Here is a 20,131-nt window from a genome sequence, read left to right as displayed (position 1 = left end):
CCTGGTGGTGGTTATTGAGGAGGGCACATTCTGCATGGAGCACTGGGTGTTATGCACAAACAATGAATCATGGAACACTTCGTCTAAAACTAATGATGTAATGTATGGGGATTAACATAAGAATAAAAAAAAAACAAACTCCAAGTAGTCCATGAAGATTTGGCAATGGCCAGGTATCACTGATTATTGATACTAGTTGTAGAGAGGTATTCAAAGGGTTTTGAGGGTGCTGTTTATAAAAATTGAAATGAGTTTCCAATAAATTCTTCATAGCTCATAAATTAGCATAATCTTACAGGCTGAAAACAAGAAAACTTTAGGTCAGGCATGAAAGAAATCAAATTGCATGTTTGAAGAGTTTTCAATAATAATTACACATACACTTCACAAAGTGTAACAATTCTTTGGGCTACTGATGCTTGCTGCTACATTATCTGTCATTTTCGTAGAGTTGATTTTGTTTTTTTTTAATTGTTTTTTTACATGGTAGAGGATAGATGAGCAAAGTTTAATCTTTTAAATGTGCTGGAAAGTAATAACTCCTTAAAAGATTAAGCTACCTAGTGTGTCATGTGAACCATAGGGATATTTTGAAATATATATTTGAAAAATTATAGAAATGAGTTTGAAATAAACATGCTTATAGACTTCTGGCACTGGAATTTCCTTTGGGGAGTGCTACTTTTTCCTTTGTGCTCAATATTCTCTGTGTATCTACTATTTATAGCTGTGTGATCCATGGGCAGTTTTCTGTTTTTGCGGTTTGATCCTTTTCCTGGTTACAATATCATCAGCAAATACTCTTATTTACTCCTTTAAAATGATCATATAGACCCCAGATAAAATATAAGAAAGAGAGAATATTCTCTTAGTACTTACCCTCCTGCCCTTCTCCAGCAATATCTACTATAATTTCAGCTTTCCATTACCATTGTTAATTGCATATTACTAATTTTCATGTACCTATATTTTGTTTAAATCCTGCCTCAGACTGTAAATAGTTGAAACTAAACCGATTTCTTTTAACTCTGTTCCTTCAATTGTAAAATGAAAATGTATTCAGCTGAAAAATGGCCTTCCCAAAACATCAGGTTCTAATCTATAGAACCTGTGACTATTGTCTCCTGTGACAAAGACATTGCAGATATGATTAAGTTAAAGATCTTGAGATGGGATGTGTTAGTTTGCTAGGCCAGCCATAACAAAGGACCACAGGTTGGGTAGCTTAAACAATAGAAATTTGTTTTCCTCACAATCTTGGAGGCTAATATCTAAGAGATCTGTGAACAGAATTGGTTTCTTTTGAGGTCCATCCATCTTCTTGGCCTTTAGAGGGTCATCTTCTTCCTGTTTTCATGTGGTCTTCACTCTACTTGTGTTGTCTTAATTTCCTCTTTTTGTAATGACACTAGTAATCCTGGGTTAGGGCATAAAACTATTACCTCATTTTAACTTAATTACCTCTTTAAAGACCCTCTTTTCATATACAGTCATATTCTGAGGTACTGGAAGTTAAGATTTTAACATATAAATTTGGAGGGGTGCACAGTTCAGTCCATAACACTCCACCCACCAGTCCCCCTAAATTCATATACTTCTAACATGCAAAATGCATTCACTCCATCTCAGTAGCTTCAAAAGTCTTAACCGATTCCAGTATCAACTCTAATTCCAAAATTTCATCTAAAACACATATGCGTGAGATTGAGGTATATTTCATCTGGGTGAAAAATTCCTCTGCAGCTTTGAATCTGTGAAACCAGACAACAGGTTATATGCTTTCAAAATAACAGTAGCTGAACAAAGGTAGTATAGAATACATTACTATTCCAAAGGGAAAAATTGGAAAGAAAAACGAGACGGACCCTAAAGGCAATCACTAGTTTCCTAAGAAGAAGGAGGCAACAGGAAATTTGAAACACAAAGAGGGAATGTGATATGAAGATGGAACATGAAAAGATTTGAAGATGCTGACCTTAAAGGTTGGAGTGCAGTGGCTCCAGGCTAGGAATGCTGGCTGCCACCAGAAGCTGGATAGACAAGGAACAGATTTTCCCCTAGAGCCTCTGGAGAAAGTGTGGCCCACCTGACATCTTGATTTTTGGCCCAGTGATTCTGATTTTGGACTTCTGGTCTCTGGAGCTCCAAGAAAATTAATTTCTGTTTTTTTAATCTACAAAGTTTGTGATAATTTGTTACAGCAGCCTACAAAACTAATACAAAACTAATAACAAGAGTAAAATGTAGTAATTTATACTAGTTTGCCCTGTGATGTACACATAAAGATGTGGTCAATGAAAGCAGTACTTCTGCTCTTCTTTTTCCATGTCTTTACAATCAGACAGTCTGCCCCATCATGTTTCTCTTAGGGTTCACCCCAGGATCTCAGACATGGTCAGTGAATGTGATAACTATTATGGATCTTTAAAGTTTAAAGTGTTAAACTGAAACTTATTTCTACTTCTCCCAGCACAAATTCCTTTGTTGCAAAGGAACATAGAAGATATAAGAAAAGAAACAAAAATTTAACATTACTGGAAAAAAAGAGAGTCATCAGAGGAATGAAATTTGGGGTATAGTGGAAAGATAGAAAATTAATAGAACGTTCAGTTCTGGCAACATGGCTCACTAAGCTCATGTGGAATCCCTTCTCACAAAAAAACACTTAGAAATAATGATTAAAATATTTCTAAAGAATTACATATGTTTATATCTCAGTTTGATAAAAGACAAAGAAATCTCCAAGTGCTAGACTAAATGAGGAAACTGGTAGCCAGAAAGAGCTGCGTCTGCTTTGTCCTGATTTCTGAATCAATGCACAGTCAATATAAGAAAGTATCATGAAACTATATAATTTTGTGATTGAAAATCTCCCATTATCTCAGTCATCAGATATAAGTTCCACTGATACTTTTGAGGATATTCCACTGACCTTCTTTTTCCCTGCATGTGGTCACATTTTGTTTTATTTATTCACATATAAGAATGTGTGCTTTATAGTTTCATTTGTATAAAGTTCAAAAACAGGCAAAAATGACCTACTTTAAATCTAAAAACTAGTTCCCAAAGTAGGTCACACAAGATATTCCTCTTCGCAACTTCCTTTTTTTTCACTTAATAACTCTTGGATTTCTTTCCATATCTCTCTCTATAGATCTGCATAATTATTTTAGTGTTTATTTAACATTTATAGAAAGGATTTGAGATCTACTTATTTCTTCTAAATTAAAATCCAGAATGTATTTCACTTGGTATGCTTTCACTGGCCAAATTAGAGTTAATGTTCCGAAAATTATTTAGCAAAATAGTTCTCATTTTCATATCATCACATTTATCTTTTCAGTTATCACTTGTAATTTTTCTAAAACAGGCAACTTCGTAGAAGGTACATGTGAAAGTTTCAATTTTAGGGGCGCCTGGGTGGCTCAGTTGGTTAAGCGACTGCCTTCGGCTCAGGTCACAATCCTGGAGTCCCGGGATCGAGTCCCGCATCAGGCTCCCTGCTCAGCGGGGAGTCTGCTTCTCCCTCTGACCCTCCTCCCTCTCATGCTCTCTGTCTTTCATTCTCTCTCTCTCAAATAAATAAAATCTTTAAAAAAAAAAGTTTCAATTTTACATAGTTTAAATATCTTTTTAAAATAAACTTTTTATCAAAATAAGATATACATGCAAAAAGGTACATAAATTGTGATTGTTCAGTGAAGTGAATTTTTTTTTTAAGATTTTATTTATTCATTTGACAGAGATAGTGAGAGCAGGAACACAAGCAGGGGGAGTTGGAGAGGGAGAAGCAGGCTTCCCACGGAGCAGGGAGCCCAATGTGGGACTCGATCCCAGGACCCTGGAATCGTGACCCAAGCCGAAGGCAGACGCTTAACGACTGAGCCACCCAGGCGCCCCAGTGAAGTGAATTTTTAAAATGTGAACATAATCGTGAAAGCCACCATTCCTGTTAAGAAATAGAATATAACTAGCACCCCCAGGGCTCCTACCGAATCACCAGAAAGTTGACTATGAAAGTGAAAACACTAACTCAGCCATGTCTGTAGCCATTTTTAATTTGAACAGCTGGGTGTAGAAAGCAGAAGGAAGCTTCTGGCTGCCTTTCTATTTTGATAAACATGCATATATTAATGAACAGCTTTAATAATTGTCTGGAAGAATTACTCTCAGAGTTCCCTATAAAGTAGAAGAATTATCAAAAGACACAGGGAGAAAGATGCCAGGCCCATAAGTAACAACCTATGACATAACATTTTGGAAGCAGGAATAGGTATATAGTTTAATGATTTTCGAACTGTTGCAGTTGATGTGCTGTCCTTCCAATGAAATTATGAGTGCAAGATTGTATGGAGGCATCCAGTTAAAGATGGTACATGGAACACACATGTCTGTGTCTCATTCCTCCTAGAATTATCTTTAAAACACAAAAGAATCAAAATGGATATGAAGAGCCACCCATTTGGAAGTCTTTTCCTTATCTGTACAGTAAGAGAGTTGGACTAGATATTCCCTAATGTCCTACTTTGCTTTAATATTGAATTTTATTATTTTTTAAACACTATATTATTTATATTCATATTACTATGGAAAATAAGTGGTAATTATCTATTGTATGTGAATAGATAGAAGCATTAGTGACAAAAAGGTAAATAAATATTGTGTGTAATTATTTTATGTGTATGGCCAAAAAAACAAATCTTAATATGAGTAAGTCTTCCACATATTTTAGAATCTAAAGTAAAGACATCCACAGTTACCTGATAATGAAAACATAATTTCTAATTTTAAAACTTCCCTGAATCTACCCCTTTATCCATTAATAGCTGAAAAACAAATTTCAGTGTTCACTGTGTAGGGCACTTATCAATGTATAAAGAGAGGTGAAATGGAGATGGAGAAGTAGATGAGGGGAAAGAGAGAAGGAGAGAGGAAAAGACAGGGGAAGGGAAGGTGAGACAGACAGAGAGAGATTGACTTTCCTTAAAATGTATTTTTAAAAGTTTGAACCAAACATCTATTTTAGTTCACAGTAGGGGGTGTGTCCAGTTCAAAAATCCTGTCATTCTTTGTGTAATTTTTTCTCAGTGAACATAACCTATTCACCACTTTATATGCATTATATCACTTATTCATCATAGGAGCCAGTGAAATAGGATTTTGCATTTTGAAATTAAAGAAGCTAAGGTATACAGAGGTCACACAGTTTTCCAGCGTTACCAGGATGAGTGACAAAGCTGACGATGAAATCCATGACTGTCCTCTAAAGGTCACATTGTCATCTGCTTTGGTATATATCTCTTGTCTTCCCAGTTAACAGACCACTCCCAGTGATAACTGAGGAGGGGCAAAGTGAGAATATTGTACACATGCTCTTGGAAAAGATATGAAATGTCAGTGGAATGATGTCATTTATTTCTAATTTAAAGGTTATCCTTTCCTGTACTATATTTTTTGAATATTTAATTTGGCAAACTAAAAGTTTGGGAAATGTTTCAAAATTGAAAACTCTTAGCAATCAGTGGTGCTCAAATAATCCATAATTTTATATCAATTGCAGGGTACTTTAATATTTATTCCAAATATAGATAGGCTCAGAAAGATAAAATTTCATAATTAATGTGTTTTGTGTCTCATAATACCTCTTTAGTGCAGAACCTTTATATTTATAATGCTTGTTACCTAAATTAATTTTGTGATTGTTATTTTAGTTGTGGTGAAACTTGAAAGGAGGAAATATGGATGGAACTGCTGTGTTCTTTACTGGGCACCTACCTTAAAGAGCATTGTCAAACCATGAATAAACATATCACAGCAGCCTTGGCCTGCTTGCCTCCTCTGTTTTCCTTTGCAGGGGGTAATTTTTTTATCTACTGGCACCCCAGATTCACTTTTGTCTTAGATTATTTTATTGTCTTTTATTGGGATATATTTACAGAGATTGGGTAGAGTTCTTTGGAATTATACCGTATTTTTATTTGCTAGATATTTGAATCCCCTGGGGAACTTTTATGTGCCAATACTAGGATACTAAATTAATCCATCATTTCCCAAGATTAAATAGGCTTAATAGTGGAGCTGGGATTGAAATATATCCCAGCTTGAGCTGGGATTGAAATATATACCTTACTCTAAAAGGTCACAGTTTATTACAAGATAATGAGAGCTTACAATGAAACAAAATCACCAGATGGGCCCCTTGAGTCCTAGAGCCTGTGACTGGAGATACTGTTTAAACTCAAACTTTTCCTGAAGATACTCCAAATTCCTATTATGGCATGTAGTTGGGGTTTTTTAACGCAGTAAAAGGTGATCAAAGAAGGAGAGTTTGTATCTTTCAGCTCAACTTTTCATATTGAATCATCTACATCTAGGATGTTCAGTTGATAAATTCTCCCAAGAATCTGAGGTAAGAATGGTATCTACTTTTTTTCTGTAAGGAGGCTATAAATACTGAAGTTGATCACAGTTTTCTAACATTTTTAAGAAATATCTCTCAATAACTAGCTTCCTAAACACTTCTAGCTTCCTAAACACTTTTTTAAAACTGCTTTTATTAAGTCAGACACACACACACACAGACACACATGCACACACACACATATACACACATATATACACACATATTTAATTATTCTGTGGCACATTTGTCTTTCATTTTCCTTAGTAATATTGATTGTCTTAGTTTCCTCTAGAAGCTGATCGAGAGTTAAAGATTCAGGTGCAAGCAGTTTATCTAGAAGGTTGTAAGGACACTGGTAGGATAGTGAGGAAGAGAAACAGTGAAGGGGAACCAACCATGACAGAGCAACTGGAGCTTAATCCTGTAGGGAAACTCTGGAATATGGTGCCTAACGCTCATCTCAGAATTACCCTTCCAGTGGGTGCAGCATCATCATAGGCTTAAGAGTTGCTCCCTGCTGGGTATTAATTCTTTGTCTTCTGACATGGTATGCTTCTGGGAAGAGCAACTGCGACAGACGGTATTTTTCAAACATGACCACATTGAGATTTCTCATCTTACATGCTGTTCAAACAATGTGACTATGACACTCTTCTCATCAGGGTTAGGGATCTTTGTATCCTTTTCTTGAATCTGGGCATATTTGTGATCACAGTGGAAACAACACTTTATGACTTCTAAGTCACGTCATAAAAGGTGATACAACTTCTGCTTGGTTCCTTTCTCTTGGTTGTTTTCTCTTGGAACCTAAGCATCATGCTGCGAGAATACCTGCACCTCCCTGTGGAGAAACCCATAGGGAGCAGAACAGCCCACCAGCAGCAATATGCCAGCCATGTGAGTGAGCCATCTTGAAAAAGAATCCTCCAGTTCCGCAGAGCTATCCCACTTAACACTGCATGGAACATGAGCTAATCCTGCTGATCCCTGCTCAACTTCCTAAATGTACCCAAATGAGTGATTGTTGTTGAATTAAGCCATTATTAATTTGGGTTGGCTTTTTAGATAACAGTAGATAACTAGGACAGATTTTTCTGTACTGGTGCCATGAATGGCACCTAAATTCTCCCATTGAAGCCATGAGGTAAACCTTTGTAACTGCCTTAAATCATATATTTGAACTTAGTGTTTTCAACATAACACTGTGCGTTAATTAGACTGGAATTTTAGAAATAAATAAAATTTTTAAAAAATGGGGTAATAAGAATGGAAAAAAAGTAGTGGCAGTTGTAGCTCAGGATTTAGATGTTCAGGAGTATAGCAGATTGTATTTAATGAAGGTAGCCACAACAGTATCTCCCTTCTTGCATCTTTTTCTAGAATTTTACCACTAGCCCATCAGAATGTGCTCCCCCCGAACTTCAGTGGATTTTTGTGACTGCCTTGTCCAACAGTATATGGCAGAAGTGACATTATGTGACTTCCAAGGTTAGGTCATAAACATGCTCACTTCTGCCTTGTTCACTTTAGATACTTATCCTGAGAACCCAGCCACCATACCCAAGCAACCTATAGAAAACCACATGGAAGGAAACTGAGGTTCCATGCCCATAGCTGCAAGTGAGTCTCAGCTGACACACAGTGTCCACTTGCCAGCCATCTAAACAGTCATCTTGAAGTGAATCCCAATCTTGAGTCAACCCATGACACCTGATAGTATATCATAATACTTGGAGTAAAGATGGGATCCCCCTGTTGAGCCCTGGGAAAATTGCAGACTTGTTAAAAATTAACGGTTGTCATTTTAAGTCTAAGATTGAGGTGACAGTTTACACATAGAGTTGTGTACAGTGGGTTAGGCGAAGATATATTATGACATCAAAAGCAAAATCTATAGAAGAAGAAAAATTGATTAATTTTATCAAAATTAAAATCTCTGCAATTCAAAATTTAAAAAACTTTAAGGACAAATCACAAAGTGGAAGAAAATATCTGCAAAGCATGTATTGATAAAGGACCTGTATCTAAAATATATAAACATTCTTAAAATTCAATAATAAGAAAACAAATTTTAAAAAGGTGATGAGGGAGGGGCAAAGACATGAATAGATACTTTACCAAAGATGATGCATGTATGAAAATAAGTGTGAGAAATGATGTTCAACATTATTAGCATTTAGGAAAATGCAAATAAAACGTACAATAAGATCTCTACACATCTATTAGAATGGCTAAAATTAAGAAGATTGAACATACCAACTGTTGGTGAGGTTGTGAAGAAACTGGACCTTTCATACTCTACTAGTAGGAATGTAAAATGGTACAACCATTTTGGAAAATAGTTTGGAAGTTATCGAAGAGAAATGAAAGCATATGACCATGCAAAGACTTGTATTTAAATATTCATAGCAGCTATTTATGTAATAATCAAAACTGAGGAAATTTCAGTGTCCATCAACATGTGAGTGGATAAACTGTGGCATATCCTTATATACTCTTCAGCAATAAAAACAAATAAAATATGTACAACTTAAATGGATTTCAAAATAATTATGCTGAGTGAAAGAAGTCACATCCCCTCAAAAAACAAGTGCACACTGTGCGATTCCATGTATTTAAATTCTAGGGAATGCAAATTTAATGTATATACAGTGACAGAAAGCAAATTTGTGCTTGCCTGGGGATGGTGGTGGGGATAAGAGAAGATTACAAAGGGGTACAAGAAAACTTTTACAGATATAGATATATTGATGACTTTTATGCTATTCTTTAAATTTTTTTTTTTTAAAGATTTTATTTATTTATTTGACAGAGAGAGAGACACAGCGAGAGAGGGAACACAAGCAGGGGGAGTGGGAGAGGGAGAAGCAGGCTTCCCGCCGAGCAGGGAGCCCCATGTGGGGACTCGATCCCAGGACCCTGGGATCATGACCTGAGCCGAAGGCAGACACTTAACGACTGAGCCACCCAGGCGCCCTAAATTTTTTTTGAGTTTGGTTAACTATGTTACATTAGTTGTAGCTGTACATCACAGTCATTCAACGTTTGTATACATCATGCGATTCTTACCGTAAATGTAGTTACCATCTGTCACATTCAACACTATTACTACACCATTGACGATATTCTGTATGCTGTACCTTTTATTCTCATGACTTATTCAATCCATATATTGAAGAGTGTTATCTCCCACAACCCTTCACCCATTTTGTTCATCCCCTCACCTCCCTCCCCTCTGGCAACCATCAGTTCGTTCTCTGCCTGATTCTGCTTTTTGTTTGTTTATTCATTTGTTTTGTTTTTTTTAGATTCTGCATATAAGTGAAATCATATGGTATTTGCCTTCCTCTGACTTTTTTCATTTAGCATAATGCCCTCTAAGTCCATCCGTGCATCCATGTTGTCACAAATGGCAAGATCTCATCCTTTTTTATGGCTTGGTAATATTCCTCTGTGTGTGTGCGTGTGTGTGTGTGTGTGTACATCACACCTTCTTTATTCATCTATAAATGAACATAGGTTGCTTCCTATCTTGGTTATTGTAAATAATGCTACAATAAACATAGGAGTGCATATATCTTTTCAGTGTTTTTGTTTTCTTTGGGTGAATACCTAGTAGTGGAATATTGGATCATATGGTATTTCTATTGTTAAGGTTTTTAGGAACTTCCCTACTGTTTTCCACAGTGGTCACACCAATTTACAGTCCCACCAGCAGTGAACAAGGTTCCCTTTCCTCCACATCCTTGCCAGCACTTGTTATTTCTTATCTTTTTGATAATAGCCATTCATACAGGTGTGAGGTGATATCTCATTGTAGTTTTGATTTGCATTTCCTGATGGTTAGTGGAGTATTTTTTTCATGTGTTTGTTGGCCATGTTTATATCTTCTTTGGAAAAATGTCTATTTTGGACCTTTGCACATTTTTAATTAGATTGTTTTTTTTGATGTTGAGTTGTATAAGTTCTTCATATATTCTGAACTTAAACCCCTTACTGGGTACTCCAGTTGTAGATGTCTTCTCCCATTTTATTTGTTTTTGTTTGTATTATTTGGGTAATGGTTTCTTTTCACCATGCAAAAGCTTTTCATTTTGGTGTAGTCCCATTAGTTTATTTTTGCTTTTGTTTCCCTTGCCTGAAAAAACAGTGAAAGAAAAATACCACTAAAGCCAAAGTCCAAAAGTTTACTGCCTATATTTTCTTTTAGAAGTTTTATAGTCGTAAGTCTAACATTTAGATCTTTAAGCCATTTTTAGTTCATTTTTGTGTATGATCTGAGAAAGTGGTCTGGTTGGTTCTTTTTTGTTGTTTTTGTTTTTTCTTTTTCTTTATGTTGCTTTTTCTTATTCTTTGTGTGTGTTTATCTTTTTATTTTTTTTTAAAGATTTTATTTATTTATTTGACAGAGAGAGACACAACGAGAGAGGGAACACAAGCAGGGGGAGTGGGAGAGGGAGAAGCAGGCTTCCCACTAAGCAGGGAGCCTGATGTGGGGCTCAATCCCAGGACCCTGGGATCATGACCTGAGCCAAAGGCAGACGCTTAACTACTGAGCCACCCAGGCGCCCCTATATGTGTGTGTTTTTAAATAGACTCTACAGCCAACATGGGGCTTAAACTCATGACCCTGAGATCAAGAGTCACATGTTATATGGACTTAGCCAACCAGGCATCCCCAGTTTCATTCTTTTCTATGTGTCTGTCCAGTTTGCCTAAAACCATTTATTGAAGAGACTGTCTTTTCCCCATTTTATATTCTTTCCTCCTTTGTCATAGTTAATTGGCCATATAGGTATTGGTTTATTTCTTGGCTCACTGTCCTCTTCTGTTGATCTATGTATTTTATTTTTCTGCCAGTACCATACTGCTTTGATTACTACAGCTTTGTAGTATACCATGGAATCTGGGATTATAATACCTCCAGCTTTGCTCTTCTTTCTTAAGTTTGCTTTGGCTATTTGAGATTTGAGGTCTTTTGTGGTTTCATAAAAAATTTAGTACTATTCTAGTTCTGTGAAAAATGCTACTGGTATTTTGATAGGTATTGCAGTGAGTCTGTAGATTGCTTTGGGTAGTATGGACATTTTTGCCATATTAAGTCTTCCAGTTCATTGCCACTTGATATTTTTCTGTTTGTGTCGTCAATAACTTGTAGTTTTCAGAGTATAGGTCTTTACTTTCTTGGTTAAATTTACTCGTAGATATTTTATTCTTTTTGATGCAACTGTAAATGGGTTTATTAATTTCTCTTTCTGATACTTTGTTATTAGTGTATAGAAATGCAACAGATTTCAGTGTATTAATTATGAAGCTGCAACTTTACCAAATTCATTTAATAGTTTTTTGGTGGAATCTTTAGTGTTTTCCATATATAGTGTCATGTTATGTGCACACAGTGACAATTTTACTTCTTTCTTACCATTTTGGATGACTTTTATTTCTTTTTCTTGTCTTATTGCTGTGGCTAGGACTTCCAGTACTATGTTGAATAAAAGTGATAAAGGTAGACATCATTGACTTGTTCCTGATCTTATAGAAAAAGCTCTCAGTATTTCACTATTGAATGTGATACTGGTTGTGGGTTTGTCATATATGGCCTTTATTGTTTTGAGGTACATTCCTTCTATACCCACTTGCTTGAGAGGTTTTTGGGTTTTTTTTAATCCAAAATGGATCTTGAATTTTCTCAAATGATTTTTTTTGCATCTCTTGAGATGATCATAGGATTATTATTTTTCATTTTGTTAATCTGGTGTATCACATTGATATGTGAATATTGAAGTATGCTTGTATCTGTGGAGTAAATCCTACTTGATCGTGGTGAATAATTTTTTTAAATGTATTGTTACATTTGGTTTGCTAATATTTGGTTGAGGTTTACATCTTTGTTCATCTCTTCTCTGTCTCTTCTCTTTCTGGGATTCCTATTATATGAGTGTTATTATGCTTGATGATGCCCCTGAGTTCCTTTAACCTATTGTTACCTTTTATTATTCTTTTTTTCTTTTTGCTGTTCAGCTTTGGTGCTTTTCCTTACCCTGTCTTCCAGATTGCTTGTCCATTCTTTTGCATCCTATAATCTTCTGTTGATCTTATGTGGGCTGTGTGTGCCCTACTGTTAAGGCTGAAGCACATTTGCCTTCATTCCAGTCAGCTATAATGACCCACTTTGTCTGCTGTGGGTCCACTAGACAAGGTTCACTTTGTCTGCTGTGGGTCTACTAGGCAAGGTTTGGTTCCTGCACTGTTGAGAAGCCTTTCTGAGACCACTGTGGGCTTTTTGGTGGGCAGGTGGACAGTTAGCTAGCTTTCTACAGTTAGCCTCTATGCCATAGCTGCAGGCATATTCAACGGAAGGGCTTGCTCTCTGGGCAGCCACCTAAGAGGTCCAGCTCTGGATCTGTGGTTGTGCTGGTGTATGGAGTTCTCTCCCCCTCTCCCCCAGGCAGGAGTCATTTTAGAGCTTGTGGGCACAGCTATAGAAAGACATAAATGTTAAAAGCCTGGATAACACCCACTAAGTGCAACTGAGTAGTGAGAAGGGTGCCCTTATCACCATATAGTCCCCCACTGTGGTCACAGAGAATATGAGCAATAGACAGAGCCTAAGGAAAAAAAAAAAAACTGAGGGATTTGGAGAGAGGTTTTCAGCTGCAGCAGCAGGAAAAAAGATGCTGACAAGGGAGGTTAAGTTTTCAGAACACAGAAGAAGCTGGATAGTTGTGAACTCTGCTAATCTGGCAGGCTAGATAAATTTTGTTAGTCCAGATGATTTTTTAAGGCTATTTGTAAAGCTGGCTTTAATATACCTTAATAGGGATTCATTAAGGAAATGGCTTGTACCATTCATGTGTTTAATGATTATGGCATATTTCCTTAACTAGACGGGCAATTGATTGCTTTAAATACCCAGCTCTGCAAGGCTATTTCTGCACTTTGCTGCATAAAATAAGTTTATGTATAGAAATGTTCCCATTTACTGGAAAAAGATAATATTTAAACAACTATAGCTTATAAAATAAAAAGAAAGGGCATATATAGAACACAACGGTAGTGACTTTACTATTAAAACTGTTATTTTTCAGTGGCCTTATATTTCATTTCTGTTACTTAAGTGATATATGTGCATGCACTGGTGGGAGATTACAGAAAAACTAATTATAGGCAACAAAGATTCAGACACTTACCAAGGCTAATATATTTTTCATGTTGTTATTTTCTCCTTCTTGCCTTTATTTGCATAACTCTTTTAGTTTAATTATTTCCAGTATGCTCCTGTGCAGAGGGGTTTAATATTGGTTTTAGTCCTGGTGATTCCATCAGTGAGCCTGTAGTGAGTAAGCATCTGACATTTTAACATCCCTTATATGTTATCTGCAACTATCTTGCACATCCTATATTTGCTTATTTGACAAATATCAATATTAGAGAGAGGCATTGTTGTAGAGTGAAAGAAACCTAGACTGGAAGTCGAAGGATATTGATTCTAAGTTCTCCTTCGGCAACCTGAGTAAGCTTGAAAAATCATTAAAAACTAATAAGCCTGTATTTCCCACCTGTAATATAGAGGTAACACTTTCATTAACTCACCAAGTTGTTGTAAGAATCAGATACATTCATTTTAGCCAGTATTTCTTCTTCTGTGCCTACCATAAAGTTTGGTACTCACTAAGACATAGAAGATACATAATATTAACAAAAGATGTATTATAGCATCATATGAGGTCACTGTTTTCCTCTAGGTTTAAATTATATTATCTAAGGATCTGGTGGTCACATTAGTTTTTTCTAGCCAATAAGAGATACACATGTTTGCAAATTTAGGTTCTCCATGTTGTTCCTCTAAGGCAAAGGAAGATTAAAAGTTAAAATATGGAAAAAAACACCAGATACATATAAACAAAAGATAAAACTGACCTAACTGTAATAAAATAAGAGAAGCTTATTTTAAGGCAAAAAAAGTGACTAGAAATTAAAGATTACCATAAAATATTTTAAGGTTTAATTCAGTGGGTGAAATGGTAATGCTAAATTCACAAAGACATAAAACAGAGCAACACAAATACAAAGGGAAACGGATAAATCCACCATTTAATATTTTCTGGGAAATTTTAAATGTATTTTCTCTTGGTAATTGATAGATGAAACTGACAAAATAATCAGTAAGTCCGATTTGAAAAGTCTGCCTAAATGATTTTATAGAACCATGTACTGAATAATTGGAAAATAAAGATTATTTTTCAAGTACATGTGGAAATTTGCAAAAATTGATTATGACAGAAGCAGAGCAAAAAACAATTTCAAAGAAGCAGTGTCATTGGACACATTGTTTTGCAACAATAAATTAAGATGGAAATTGATAGCAAAATGATAATTCTCCATATTTTTGAAAGATAAAGTGCCCAGTAAATCCCATGTCAAAGAAAAATAATAAAAGAAATTGAAAAGAGAATTTAAAATATGTGAGATGTCAACATTATGATGTGTCAGGCTATGTTCTAAGATAGATGAACAAAATAGACGGCTTCCTGCTTTCAAAAAAGTTTACATCCTTGGTGGGGAGGGGAGACAATAAATCAGATGCCAGAGAGTGGTAAGGGTTAAGGAGAAAATAAAGCATAGTAGGTGAAAAAGGAATTAATAGGGGGAGAACGGGACAAGAAAAGGATTCAATTTTATTTTATTTATTTTTTTAAAAGATTTTATTTATTTATTTGACAGAGAGAGAGACACACAGCCAGAGAGGGAACACAAGCAGGGAGAGTGGAAGAGAGAGAAGCAGGCTTCCCACTGAACAGGGAGCCCGATACCGGGCTAGATCCCGGGATCCTGGGATCATGACCTGAGCTGACCTGAGCTGAAGGCAGACGCTTAACGACTGAGCCACCCAGGTGCCCCGAAAAGGATTCAATTTTAAAGGGAACGGTTAGAGAAAATATCACTGAGAAGGTGACATTGGGGGGCGCCTGGGTGGCTCAATCGTTAAGCATCTGCCTTCGGCTCGGGTCGTGATCCCAGGGTTTTGGGATTGAGCCCCGCATCCGGCTCCCTGCTCAGCGGGAAGCGTGCTTCTCCCTCTCCCACTCCCCCTGCTTGTGTTACCTCTCTTGCTGTGTCTTTCTCTGCCAAATAAGTTAAAAAAAAAAAAAAACTCTAGAAGGTGACATTGGAGCAAAGACTTAGAGTTGATGAAAGAGCAAGCCGTTGCAGAAGTGTGCAAGGGAACAGCCATTGTTGAGTGTGTTTTATTTCTGATTTAAATCAAGTTTTTTCTAAAAGCAAGATGAAACTGCAATGAAGGAGGTTAATTCTTACAACATGTCATATCCATTTAAGTTGAAAATGTCTTAAAGTCATAAATAGTTAATTTATTTTCTCTTTAGCATTCTATGGATGATTTAGCTTATTAAAATGGAAATTTTTATGCATTTCCTATGATGCCATTTTATCATTTCACATTTCTAAAATAGAATATGCCATTTACTTTACATTTGAGCTAATATTGGCTAGAAATATAAAGCAGCAATTGTCTGGCCAGATGCCAAGATAAAAACATTTAGAAAAGTAATTCAGTGATGTACTCTAAGTTAAAGGGTATAACAATTTTTGTATTAGTCCTATTATCTTCTTAATACACATTGTAAGGGACAAGTGAACTGCCTCTTTTGCATTTCATTAATGCTGAGTCTGTGTACTTTCTCAAGTTCTAAGTACACTATCCATGGAAAAAAAAAAGTCAAGTAAAAACCTGGTTCACCAAACTCAGCTACTCTGATCGCCAATCTAGCACTCAAGAAAGTTTTAATCTTTAGTAATGCCAATTTAAATATTACAGTGAAATTCAAGGTTATAAATAAAATGTAAATGAAGGCTGGTGGTTTAAGACAAAATTGTGTAGGGTTTTTCTCTCTGTTAAAAAGCAGCTTTCTAAAATGACAGACCTGTTGATATAGGATTATTGCTGCTTGAAATCAAATTAAGACTGCAGATTTTGGCTGCAGGGTCCTGAATCCTGAAACTCACTACTAATTAATGTTATCCTAGATAAGTTATTGACTTCTTTTAGACTTGGTTTTCCCCTCTGTAAAATTGTCATAATTGAATCTAGTATCAAAGATAATTGTGAGAATTAAACATGAAGAAAAACATAAAATACTTAGCACATTATATTGTAAGTATGTAATAAATGTTAGTGAAATGTGTTTTTTAAATGGGCTGGACTTAATGAAGTGTAAATAGGAACCTCTTTTACTCACTGTTTCCCAGAGAAACAGAGCTGCTAAAAGGTGTATGCATGTATGTATGTATGTATGTATGTGTGTTTGTTTGTATGTGTGTATATATATATATATAGTATATAAAAATATATAATTAAGTATATATATTTAACATATATGTAATAAAGAGATACAAGTACTAACTAAATGGTAGGTATTACTACATAAAAATGGTAAAGTAAATAAAGAATATAATTAAGATCAGTTTTTTCAGTTAATATATTAGAAAAATAAAAGGATGTTCACATACACATTTTTTTTTTTAAAGATTTTATTTATTTATTTGACAGAGAGAGACACAGCGAGAGAGGGAACACGAGCAGGGGGAGTGGGAGAGGGAGAAGCAGGCTTCCTGCGGAGCAGGGAGCCCGATGTGGGGCTCGATCCCAGGACCCTGGGATCATGACCTGAGCCGAAGGCAGACATTTAACGACTGAGCCACCCAGGCGCCCCCACATACACATTTTGATAACAAATTTTTGAAGTAGGAATTTTTCACACAGACTTATGGTCATAGAGCCCAATTTTTGTAACCTTTTTAGTCAGCACCTTGTCAACATGTAAGAAAATATTCATACCCTTTAAGGATGGCATAGAAAGAATCTGAAAATGGGAATGGGGTAGAAGCCATAAAGGGGGAGCAACATTTCTTCAATATACTTTTTTGTATTGGTCTCACTGTTAGTACCATGGTAACAATTAACATATCAACAGTTAACATCATATTAACATCAATCAGTCAGTTCAGCCGAGTGTGTATAAAGCAGTTGGGGAGGAGAGTGGGAGGGGATAAAATACGAAGAATAACAAATAAATCTGATTCTATAACAAATGAATAATAGACCCACACTGGCTGAGGTAGGGGAAAAAAACCAGCCAAATGATTTCGGAATGACTAAAACTCTATGGTTTTGATCAAACTATATAGTTGATTAAAAATAATATATACAGATATTGTAAACTATTTAGTAAGTTTGTTTCTCACAGAGTTATAGATTAATAGTTCAATATTGAATCAACTTTATGTTTAGTCTAAGATTGGGAATACAAGTAAATATTTTGTGGATAATGAAATACAGGTTTTTCACCAAGAGAGAAAGAAGTTACAAAGTAGGAAAAAGGAAAGGCTAAAATAAACACTGTGCTATTGTGTTGCAATTGGAGCTATTGCTATAAACTAATGAATTTTAATATATGGACAGGTATAGATATATAGATGTATGTGTGTTTATGTATTGTATGTATGTGTGATCAATGCATGTTTTTCCTGGCTTTTTCTGCTTACGAGAGCCAAAAAGCTGTGACATCATAGTAGTAATATGTACAACCAGCACACCTGTATTATGTATACCTGTTGTAAATACCATTCCCCAATAAAAGGAACCAAGGCTTTTTAGAGTAATGGTTGAATCTAGGGCTGGAGCAGGGAAAATACTCAATGTAACTGTAATGTCTTGTGGGACCAGAAAATAAGGAAACATTTAAAACATGATAGGAGTATGTCAAAAGAACATAGAGGCTGGGGTGCCCGCTGACCCAGTCGGTAGAGCGTGTGACCCTTGATCTCGGGGTCATGAGTTCAAGCCCCATGTTGGTGTAGAGATTATTTAAAAATAAAATCTTAAAAAAAAAAGGAACATGGATGCTAATTTGAAGGGATATCCACTGACCAAATCTGGGACAATTTAAGACAAAATAAATAACAATAGTGATGAGTTCTATCCCATGAAATAAAATAAATACCCATAAATCTATACTGATATAAATAAATAATACAATATATAAATGATTGGAGAAGAAGGGACAGCTCTTCCTCAATGTATAGTTTCAGTAAATATTGAAATAATGAAGGAAATAGAAAAAGTGCCATTTAGCAAATACCACCTCAATCTGATTTTTTAGTGTTGACAGTTACATAAGGTTATATAGTTATATAAAATGCTAACATTTGGGAAAGCTGGGTGAAGTGTATACATGAACTCTATTATTTTTGCAACAATTTTGTGAAGCTAAAATTATTTCAAAGTAAAATGGAAGAAAAGATATGTAGGGGAAAAAAAGTTTTAAAAAAACGAAAGAAGCTAGTGTAAGATAGGGCTGAGTTTTGAAGGATTAGTAGGACTTAGTTTTGGACATACTGAGTTTTGATTCAGTGGGTCACTAAAGTGGGACAGACTAGAAAGCAGTTGCATATATGACATCAGGACTAAAGACACACTGAAGAGTTCTTGACTCCTTAGGGGATAGTAGGAACCAAAGGGTCAAACAAAATCAACCAGGAAGAAGCATGCAAGGAGGAGTATGGAAGACTGAGTCATAGAGAATACTGACTGAAAAGAATTAGCAAGAAAAAAGTTAAGGATATGGAAAGAGGTAGCATAAAAACGCAGACTTTAAAGAAAGAGGAAGTTATCTGCTTGCCAAAAGTTTCAGGGGAGAAAAGAAAAAGAGGAAAAGGACGAGGAAGAAAGAATGAGGAGACATGCTCTTAGATATACTGTGGCTAAATTTCTAAATTTCAAGGATAGGAAGAAAATTTTACAAGGATTGCAACAGAAACACTTTTTTAAAAGCCCATTTAAGCTATAAAATTTGCATCTGACACAGGAATGCGAAGATATTGGGTAATTAGCTACAGATTACTGAGACCTAAGGATTGTGTTTTAAGAAAACTATATCCAGCTGAGATATAATTTATCTGTCAAATGAAAGAGGAACATTTTGGGCATAAAAGGATTTAGCAGGTCTACCAGCCAAATTACTTATCTGAGAAAATGTTCCAGAAAGCATTCTAACAGTGAAAAATTAAACACAGATCTCACAGTAGGAAGACAGATACAAGATACGTGAAGGAGTGTTAGAATTTTTTTTGCCATTTATTTCTGAACAGATTATAAAGTTAATAGGATTATTTAATACATGTGTTAAGTATTTGTGAAATTGGAAAATAGGTAAAAGGAATAATATAATAATAGTATAGAACCAAAACTTTCAGAGAAAATGGCATCCACGGATTACAGTACCTACAGCCAAGCAGCAGCCCAGCAGGGCTACAGTGCATACACCGCCCGACCGTGGTGACCGTGGCAGAGGCGGGCCCTGGTGGCATGCGGGCAGAAGAGGCGGCCTCATGGACCGCGGTGGTCCCGGTGGAACGTTCAGAGGTGGCCGTGGTGGAGACAGAGGCCGGGGCAAGGACCGAGGTGGCTTTGGTGGAGGAAGACGGGGCGGCCCCGGTGGGCCCCCTGGGCCTTTGATGGAACAGATGGGAGGAAGAAGAGGCGGGCGCGGAGGACCTGGAAAAATGGATACAGGCGAGCACCGTCAGCAACGCAGAGACCGCCCTACCAGACGCAGAGACCCCGCAGAGCTGCATTGACTACCAGATTTATTTTTTAAACCAGAAAATGTTTTAAATTTATAATTCCATATTTATAATGTTGGCCAC

This window comes from Leptonychotes weddellii, chromosome 7 (genome assembly GCF_054177405.1).
Source record: "Leptonychotes weddellii isolate Sample4059 chromosome 7, ASM5417740v2, whole genome shotgun sequence".
NCBI classification, from domain to species: domain Eukaryota; kingdom Metazoa; phylum Chordata; class Mammalia; order Carnivora; family Phocidae; genus Leptonychotes; species Leptonychotes weddellii.
This window is presented reverse-complemented; position numbering follows the sequence as displayed.